General features: G+C 40.3%; 1 long non-coding RNA gene across 3 annotated transcripts; it reads right to left on the bottom strand.

The window, feature by feature from the left end:
* Positions 1-243: 243 nt before the first annotated feature.
* LOC131701962 (uncharacterized) lies at positions 244-6,513 on the bottom strand. Of its 3 annotated transcripts, none has more exons than XR_009309195.1 (4): positions 6,250-6,513; positions 1,535-1,710; positions 1,014-1,115; positions 244-731 (listed from the first exon to the last, which is right to left on the bottom strand). It is a non-coding gene; the product is annotated as an uncharacterized LOC131701962 (long non-coding RNA). The 3 variants fall into 3 exon arrangements; XR_009309196.1 differs by lacking the exon at positions 6,250-6,513 and adding an exon at positions 4,859-4,899; XR_009309194.1 differs by lacking the exon at positions 6,250-6,513 and adding an exon at positions 1,982-2,281.
* Between the last annotated feature and the right edge of the window lie 4,181 nt (positions 6,514-10,694).

The raw sequence follows: 10,694 nt of genomic DNA, 5'->3' as shown, positions 1-10,694 counted from the left end.
CCAACATTAACATACGCACGCATATACATACACAGATCACACAAATGCACACAGGGGCGGGGCACTTTGCCACATGTCCAAATGCTAGTTGGTGTGCACGTTTTACTACAGCATTCAACTCTGGAGATTCCTTATAATCACTGCTGTCACACCACTCCTTTAAGTCTGAAATCATTTTCTTTACACACAACTGTTTATTGTGTGATTGACAATTTGCTGTGGTATTCACAAAGCAGTCCATTACCTCTTGGTTAGGGTTCTGTGTACCAATTATCTCAGAAAGTCTTAGACAGACACATATTTCTCCAAGACTATTGGCAAGACAGGTACACTGTTGGTTTTGCACATGTACTACTCCAAAACTACCAGCACAATGTACAATTAAATGTTTTCCATCCCACTCATAGCAATGCTGTTCAGTTAGTGAACTGGCTAATTCTTTTCGAATTCCATCAATATCAATCCCCTGTTCTTTGCACATCATTTTTGCAAACTCAATATGCTTGCACAAATTACCCCTTTCAGAAACGGCGCATTCACATTTCATGCTAATTAAATCCACAGCATAACATTTTGCTTTATCTGCTTCTGAAGGCACTGTGCAATGGCCACCTGATTTGTAAACAAATTTATTTTGAAGGCCTTTGTTCTTCGTACGTAATGCAGATTCTGCAGTATCCTGTGTTTTGGAATCAGAAATCCTCTGAGCACCATGAAGACCTTCCAGATACCTGCACCATATACAAGACAGAATACAATTAGTAGAGCATTATTCTATTATTCACATGCTAAAAAAAGTTATGGGTTGTGTAAATTATATACATGACAAAAATGCATTTACCTGTGGTACACTATCTCCTTATTTGTACAGATACTGAAATAAATGTACACAACAACTTTATGTTCTAGAAAATTACAAATATAAAGTATAATGTATTTATTTTTTGAAATTCAACACTCATTTGCAACACTAGACCACATAAAAATGCTAGTATTGGAAATGTTACACAAACCTCTAGTAAGTGACCACCTTGGTATTAAGTAGTAGAAGTAGTTCATCAACTCGTCTGTTTGCATAGCCATGAAGAAACTGATACTTCATGCTGAAAAAAAATCTATGGGAAAAAAAGAAAAGCAAAAGCAATTTTTTATTTTTTTTTATTTAGTATCACCAATTTTTTTCCCTTTATCAGCAATTCAACTTGGCTGACCGCAACAACTCCCCGCCTCCTCAGGAGGGATGAGACAAAGCATGCGCCCTCCGATACGAGCACTGTCAAAGCCATATGCTATTTTTCGCACTACAAGCCCAGAGCTCCCACCCCCTAGCGAACACATCGTTTGGAGGAGTCGATGCAGCTAGAAATTCCAATGCCCTGAACCTGCAGGCGCCAGGTCAATTGTGCGCCACCCTCTCAGAACTCCTGGCCAAAGCTGGCAATGGCATAGGCAGGATTCGAGACAAGTCTGTCTCTTGCCTATAGTGCTGCAACTTATGTTTTTGTTTTAATCACTATTTTTAAATAATGCATACCTCTCAACAAGGTTGTTCGTTTCACTGTCTTGGTGGTAAACTCTCCGTCCAAAATTGGCCCACATGTCTGCATTTCGAAACCAATGGTCCTGTAGATACTGTGAAATTACTGAACTGCCAGTTTCTCTGTCTGTTTTGACAATCACTTCCTTTGACATCTTTTCAAACTCGGCAGCCTAAAATGAATGAAAATAAATATAAAAAATGTTGACAGAAAGACATGCATACCAAATAATTTTTTTTCAAAAAATACACGTTTGTCAATATACAAATTCTATTAAAAAGATGGGTAGTATAATTATGGTAAATGGATTATCCATGAATAAGCAACAGTATGTCATTATTGTGGTGAGAAGGAAATTAAAAAACAAACTTTGAACTCATCAATAAAGATCAGCACCTTATGACATTTGCTAACGTGGAAGAAAGAAAGAAAAATAAACTTACTGTACTGCATTGTTTTAAGGCAATCATAGACCTAATCACTTCATTTTTTGCAGACAGATTCTGACTGCATCCTCCATCACGTCGGACAATCCATCAGTGTACCAAAAAACTAAACGTTGATAATTATCACTGTCTAAGTCTGTGTTAGAAAGTACTATAGCACATGGTCTGTTTTTTGTTTGCTTTCAAAATTGTAACTATTGTACACTGATTTTTTAAAACTTATTGTATATTAGTTTTTTAATTAGTTTTGAATTTGCTATGTATCATGGATTGTGTAAATTACATAACAAATATGATCATTATAATAAATCAAGTATAATCAAATCTAAGTATGAAGACACATGTAAAATGCAATTGGAATGAACAGTTTTCTGACTCTGCTACTTTGTTTCACTTTTGTTAGATCACATTAAGGAACAATATTTTCATTTTTTATCAATCAGATTGTCATTCAATTCCCTTCCTGTAACCTTCAGACTTAGGAGATACCACATTTCTACCATAAAATCTTTTTTTTTAATTTATAATGCACACAAGTTTGCATTCTGTCATTTTGCCAAAAGCTGGTCTGGGAGGAGGCAGATATTTTTCTGAATATATAAGGCAGGGGTAGACACCCCTGGTCCTGGAGTGCCACAGACCAGTGATTCCCAACCCTGGAGGTCCTGGAGGACCCCCTAACCTGCTGGTTTTTGTTCCAACCGAGCTTGCAATTACTTAATCGAACTAATAATTTGCCTAATCAGAGCCTTTTAATTCTTTTAAACAGTTGGGGTTCCAAGTTAGGTGTAAAATTGTATAAGGAACTTGAATTCTCCAACTTTTTATAAGTTACATGATTTAAAAAGTCCAGTTTAAACTATTACTTAAATTAAGGGTTCAATTAAGTAATTGAGAGCTCGTTGGAACAAAAAACAGCAGGGTAGGTGGTCCTCCAGGACCAGGGTTGGGAACCACTGCCACAAACACTTCAGTTTTTTGTTTACCCCAAGACCCTTAATAAATTAATTGACTCAATGATTAGCTTAATTTATCAGAATTACCATTTGTTCCAGGGATTTAATAATTGATGATTAAGAGATACCTACAAACTCTGCAGGATTGTGGCACTCCAGGACCAGGGTCGCCTACCCCTGATATAAGGCTTTAAGACCTTGTATGTGAATTCTACATTATGGATATAAATACCCACTCTCAAGTACTTTTATACTAAGTGCAATTGAAATCAGTAGGTTATCTGTAGATATATTTAAGTAATTAGTCATTGAGGGTCGATTGCACTGTACCAGTTAGTCCACTTGATTCATCTAACTAGTGCAGGACTGGCTAACCCTGGTCCTTGAGAGCCACAGGGTCTTCTGGTTTTTGTTTTAACCGAGCCCTTGATAACTTAATTGACATTATTAATTGGTCTTAATTGGTCAAAATTCCCATGGGTGCCAGTTGATTAGTGTTTGATGATTTAGAGAGACCTATAAAACCTGCAGGATTGTGGCTCTCCAGTACCAGGGTTGGCCACCCCTGAACTAGTGGAATGAGGAGGTTTAGTCCATGTGCTTGGACTACAGTTAGTACTGTACACCTCTATTCTGAAAAATTTGCGGCCGCCCCAAAAGGTTAGCATTGAAATTCTGTTCAATATTTTTCGATGCCATTTTACGTAATACAACATTCTCGTTTTCTTTGCTGGTGCTGTAAGCTTTGTTAATGTAGTTTTTAATTAGGTGTACTAAATACATCTTTTCCTCTATGGAAAATTTTGGAACTCTTTTAGATGACATTTATTCTACTGAAGGGTTTTTAAACTGTTAAAAGTTTGATGTGACTTATCTTCTGCATTGCTTCTGATATTGGTCCACATGGGCGGTCTAACGTGTTCTGCATGTTCACATCAGCTGAACCAATTCACATGATTAACTATTTGGTTTTGGTACGGTGCAATCGGGTCTAATTTGCAGCATTTGCTAGACTGCATTTTAGTCCACTTGGTATGGACCAAAGTCATTGCTACACTGCAATCAACCCGGAATGACCCCTAACCGAAAGTGGTTTTGGTTTTTTACCTGAAGTACATGGAACCAGCACAGCAACACCTTTGCATAAGGAAACACTGTGTGTACTGCATTTCTTTCTTTCATGTCCCTATCTACCATGACACATCTGCAAAGGGAAATATAAAAAGGAAGTAGTACTTAATCTGTCTATCACTTTGTAAATTAAGAGAGCTGCATACAAAGCTGATTGTACCGCTACAAGGCTGCCAAATCGGGTAGCGTGAGATGGGAGGAGTGGTTGATTGCTGCCATACTTGTAGTTTTACTGGATGGGCTGCTAATTTAATTCTTCTTTTAAACAAAATTCTACATAATAAGATAACTATATAAACCAGATTAAACTCGGTTTTAAATTAAACCCTATATTGGCATTATGTTGTTTCAAATATCACATTTTATGTTCATAATAATTTTTATATCAAAGGACACATTACCACCCGAAACATTCTACAGTATAAGCTGTAAATTATGCAATCATGAAATACCATTGCCATGTAAGTTACTCATCTTAATCTGTTTATCCTTTGCATTTCATACATAAACTTCAACTATGAATTTTAAAACATATCTTGGCTGAAACTCTCCAACAGCTTCCTGAACTTTTTTCAGACAGTGACAAGATGTCGTCACTGGATTCCTCACTCACAATAAAAAATGCTACAGGTATTCCTCGGCCTTGGTTGCTCTTCACTAGCACAGCATAAAATGCAAAACCATACTGAGTTGCGCCCATGTGTAGAATTGTTGCTCACAAATGTAAAAGAAACGTACGCTGCACATCTATTGGCACGAGTTATTGAAGGTGCTCCTGAGGATTTACCTTTTGGTTTATTGGACCTTTCACATTGCCACTGAAAGTGATATTCACCTCTTTTTTTGATAGCTACAAATGTGCCAGTTCCATTCTCCTTAAGACATGTCAAGTGATTTTGCATAAAATCCTCTCTTGAATCTCGTTTTACAATATGTATCGTTCTCTGCACACGTGCGTCAGACTCCTTGCGCAGAGTCTTCAAGTGATGAGATCCAGAAACGTTCCATATAATACAACGTAACAGAAGAAGATATTCATATTCATATTTAAGGCGTAACTCAACATATTTCAATGCCTTTGTGTGCATACGTTCTGCTAAAAACGGTGTATTTTGAGAAGATGAATAAAACATCCTACCTTTTTCATTCCAACTCTGTTCTGCTGCAAAACCTTGGCGCGCAGTTTTCAGTTTGAATGTGAGGGCGTGGAAACAGGCAGCTTTTGCCCTTAGAAGGCGTGTTTCCTTTGTGATGTAACTGAGGAGGCGGGTTTTCGCAGAGAGGTGTTTTATTATCTGCCTAATAGGCAGACCTGCCTGCCAGTCGAAGTTAGGGGCAAACTTCTCTCCTGTGTGTATAATTACTGAAATCTATGCATGAGAGGCAACGGCAGCAGCACGGCCGCTCCGATTCCAATCGCCATACCGTCTACACAAACCGTTTGTTCTGACACAAGCCACATAACGTACAATTAGTGGGGCTGAGCAACAAGGCTGTGAAAGTGATACCTCAGAACACCAAGGAAACAAAAAGCTTTAGATGAGAACAGGGTATTTTAAAAATACACCGGTGGCTGCAAACACGTACTGACAGCACCACGAGTTTGAAAATACATCACAAACGCATGCTTCACTAGTGTGACAAAAATGTTGGTTACTTGGTCCCCGGTCTTAAACAGAAAGTGACCGGAAAAGTACTTCTCACAACTTTGTTCACATACAACAAACAGTTAAACCATAGCCGCCAGGCATTACTATATCAATACTTTTTAATGAATACGTCGTTAAAATGTAGTCTATGGTAGGCTTCTAATTTATGTTGGAAAACGTCGTAACAAAGGTATTTTAAACCAATAAAACAGCAGGTAGTCTGACTCCAAAAAGTAAACAGAAAATAAACACAAATAAAAAGGACTTAAAAACAGTTTAAACAAGCCATTTTATCTGAGGTATACATAACGTACGGGTTACAAACGCGGAAAACACTAATACTTAGAAAGGGTAGTTTTTGCTTTGAACGTCAGGCAAGCGTAATTATTTCTAATAGGAACTTACAGATTTAACTGTAGCTTCCCCAGGAACATGATGCAAAAACAGTTTTAATACGATGCTACCTTACAAGCGCTCACTTCTGAAACGCACAGCCACTGACATTGACTTTGCTGTTTGTTTTTCCTACCTTTGATGATCATAAAGGATGTTTTCCAGGTGAAAATCAGCGTTTGTCGTGAAAAGTACAATCTGCTGCAGAGAGTGAATAGTAACACTCTCAAGTGGAAGACGTGTTAAACGAACGTGATGTTTCCTTGGGTGGCTAAATTATCCAATGGGGGTATTAGGTGTCAGGGGTGTACTATTCATTCATAAGTCATGACAGGGTTTTCTGAGGCAGAGTGGATGAGTAAAAAAATAGAGCAGCCAGCAAGGTGGGTTTGGTTAGACACCGCCGTGACTCAGAAAAGGGCTGGCGCTGCACTATGCGAATGGAGGGGGGTGCATAGAAAGGAGGGGCCGACCAACAGCAGGAGAGAGAAAGAAAGAAAGATTCTCTTTGTGTGTCTCTGGGGTTTAGGGGGTGCAATATGTTTGGGCTTTTGATTAATAATTAGCCATACTGATAGCGTTTTGCTTAACTAGAGTCTATTTAGGATTAATATTGCTTTTATATTGCGACTCGATCATTTTATATGAATAAAGGTCATTTTAGATTGTATATCGTATATTTTATTTTATTATCGTATAATAATTGTTGAATGTATTATTCATGTACACGGCCGGGATTTTGTAATATTTATACACAACCAATTCATATGACTAAAAGGCAAATTACAGTTTGTAATGGCGTACGCGACTTTAGTGTTCACTTTATTGAAATATACGATGTGCTTATTAATACATGAATTAATGATGGCTGGAATTCAATAACTGCAATATTTCTTTATTCTGTTATTATATTTATATGTTATCTATCTATCTAGTTATTTGTCTGTCTGTCTGTCTGTCTGTCTGTCTGTGTCTATCTGTCTGTCCCCAAAGTGTCCCAAAATATATTGTAGATATGATGTAGGTATATTGTGTATAAATCACACAGGGATAGGACAGAATCCCTGCTATACTTTTATTATTATTATTATTTATTTCTCAGCAGACGCCCTTATCCAGGGCGACTTACAATCGTAAGCAAATACATTTCAAGTATCACAGTACAAGTAATAATACAATTAAGAGCAAGATAAATACAATGACTTTGGTTCAAGCAAGTACAAGTGTGACAAAATACAATTCAATAATACAACAGATAACAGTGTCAGTGATAGTTACATCAGGATATGATTAAATACAAAATACTACAGATTAAACACTTGGCAGATTACAGTACTCTGAAGTATAGGATTAAATGCAGTAAAATAGGGGGCAGATAAGAGCAAGTAAAGCACATTTAAAGGGGAAAAACAGAGGAGTTCTACAGGTGCTGTCTGAAGAGGTGAGTCTTAAGGAGGCGCCGGAAAATGGTCAGGGACTGGGCAGTCCTGACATCTGTAGGAAGGTCATTCCACCACTGCGGAGCGGTCCGTGCAGTTGTGTTTGTGTTCTGTAATCCCCGCTGTCTATGTTTACGTGTGTTTATTCCCTCCCGCTGTATTCCTCAGCTGCTTTGTTTACCTTTAGTGTATGTGTTCCTATGATAATGTAACCTGTCTGTTTGTCTTCCCTGGTCTGTTAAGATTGTTTTTTATTAGTCTGTCCCCATTGATCCTAGTGTGTGGATGAGGGCCAATGGGATATGTGCCTGAGCCCTGATACCCTATTTGCATAAGGGGGATGCTGCTAATGTTATAAGAAGGCGCTGCGACACCATCTTGTTGTTGTATGGAGTAAAGTGGTTGAATGCAGAGAAGCAGACAGAGCAGTGGACTCTGGTGGGTGCGAGCTAGCGTCCGAAAATAAAAGCATTGAACCAAGAACCAAGCGTGTCTCCTGTTTTCTGCCTCCTGTTGAAACGCTACAGTCAGAGCGGGATTTGAGATGGAACCCCCGAGCATCAAGCAGGAGAGGTTAAAAGATGGAGAGATGTACCATGAGCTGGAGCGGCTGCTCCAGTGCAAGAAGGAGCTCGGCCTGATGGAGGAACAGGCCAAGTTCAGTGAGGAGAGACGAGTCACCAAAAAAGACGGTGGTCACCAGCTGTAGAGCACATGGGGCCCAGCTGGTGGTACAGCAGGACGGCAGAGCGCAAAGTTGCCCAGCTTTGATGGCACCACGAACTGAGAGGCCTTCCACGCTCAACTAACTGTGCTGGGTAAGCTGTGCAAGTGGAGCGAGGGCGACAAGGCACAGCAACTGACGGTGGCACTGAGAGGGGGTGCCCAGATGGTGCTGTTGAACCTGGTCAAGGAAGAGATGGGCAGCTACCATAACCTGGGTGAGACCGCCTTCGACCAGGAGGTCTGGGTCCAGGATCAGTGCATCCTGGGGCTCAACTTCCTTCAACGGACGACAGGGACAGTGACCGGGGCTGGGCCGTCTCTCCTCCTAGATGACCATTACCATCCCCAGCGCAACAGTCACTGCAGGAACCCTGGTAAATGCCAGCCATTTCAAGGGCTCCTGCAATGGGCGCGATCCGAGAGCAGAACACAGAGGGGTGAAAGAAGGAGTTTGAGCACCTCTTTGCAGTCAGACCGGAGGATGGGGGACGGACTGGGATGGTCCAACACCAGATCGACACTGGCCGATCCCCACCCAGTCGGGAACCACCCCACCGGCTGCCCCTGTTCCGACACAAGGTGGCTGCGGGGATTATCCAGGAGATGCGGGGGGCTGGGGTGATTTAGCAGTGTGGAGTATAGGGCAGCAGTGTGAAGTAGTGGCTAGGGCTCTGGACTCTTGACTGGAGGGTTGTGGGTTCAATCCCCAGTGGGGGACACTGCTGCTGTACCCTTGAGCAAGGTACTTTACCTAGATTGCTCCAGTAAAAACCCAACTGTATAAATGGGTAATTGTATGTAAAAAAAAATAATGTAGCGTCTGCTAAGAAATAAATAATAATAACAATAATAATAATAATAATAATAATAATAATAATAATAATAATAATAATAATAATAATAATAATAATAATAATTTAGCAGAATGCAGAGAAGCGGACAGAGCAGTGGACTCTGGTAGGTGTGAGATAGCGTCTGGAAATAAAAGCATCGAACCAAGAACCAAGCGTGCCTCTCCTGTTTTCTGCCTCCTGTTGAAACACTACAATACTGTCAATAGGGTCTACTGTGGTGAAGATAATTAAATTGTTTTCAAGGGAAGGGAAGTTGAGAGTTGGAAATCTGCAGTAAAGTGTGTTCTCCAGAGTCAGCACATTTGAAACTGCTCTCTGTGAAACACCATGCAGAAGCACCTGCCAACTAAGCGCCTATCCGCCTCTAGCAGGCTGTCAGATAAGCCTTGCTCATTGTGACTAAAAATGACTTTTTTATATCCCAAGAATCCCAAATCAGGGGGAAACCTGGAACAGCCATTATCTACAGTGCATGCTACAGCTTAGTCGCTCCCAGTAGCAGCTGGTGGCTGTAGTGTTCCACTATGTGTGAGTTTGCTTTGTTTGACAAAAGATGTGTCCCCTAGTTGTTCAATAAATTATATTATTACCCAAGTAGTATCTATAAAATAAACAGCAGATACTGCATGGTTCATTATGGAATAATACTATCACTCAAGACTAGCCTAATATCACACAAGTGGCAAAGGCAAAGTTACTATCTAATACTAAACATAGTACAATACAAAATGTGAAAAAGAAGTACAAATATTATTAGAATACACTTTATAACAAGAACAGTTTCATTAAGAAATATTGATTACGATATCACAATGGTAATCCACTTTTGCAGATAACATTATTTATGTTTAAGACTGTGCATACTGTATAAAAAGAACGTTCTGGTGTGTTAGAAACTGAATTATGTCTCCACCTAGTGGACATTACAATATTTAATCTCACCTTATTGTTGGGGAAAATAAATATAATTTTCACTTTTAATTGGGCTTAGTGTGTTGAAAGAAAAGGTTTCAGAAATGAAAGTACGGTGGTTTAATACTATGGTGGTTTGCTTTCATACATAATACATGTCAGTGACTTTGATAGAGGCCTGAGAACAAGTATTTAACTGGCAGGCAATTATATTCCAAAGACTGCACAAGTTTATGTTTCATAAGGAAGTCTCAGAAATGATGAGTCATTTTTGGGCTCCTGAGTGGCGCATCTGATAAAGGTGCTCCGTGTGGAGTGCAGGATGCGCCCTATAGCCTGGACGTCGCCGATTCGAGTCCAGGCTATTCCACTGCCGACCGTGGACAGGAGCTCCCAGGGGGCGACGCACAATTAACAGAGCACCGCCCGGGGGAGGGCTTGGGTCTGGCCGGGCGCCTGCGGGCTTGCCAGTAAGCTCCCCAGAGCCGCATTGTCCTCTGACGCTGTAGTTCTGAGGTGGCTGCATGGTGGGCCTGCAGTGTGTAAAAGAAGCGGTCGGCTGATGGCACACGCTTCGGAGAACAGCGTGTGTTCGTCTTCGCCGCTCCCGAGTCAGCGCGGTGGAGAAAGCGGTGGGCTGAGCCTAAAAA

This window comes from Acipenser ruthenus, chromosome 2 (assembly GCF_902713425.1).
Source record: "Acipenser ruthenus chromosome 2, fAciRut3.2 maternal haplotype, whole genome shotgun sequence".
NCBI classification, from domain to species: Eukaryota; Metazoa; Chordata; class Actinopteri; order Acipenseriformes; family Acipenseridae; genus Acipenser; species Acipenser ruthenus.
The sequence above is the reverse complement of the archived record's forward strand: the minus strand, read 5'-3'. Positions and strand labels throughout refer to the sequence as shown.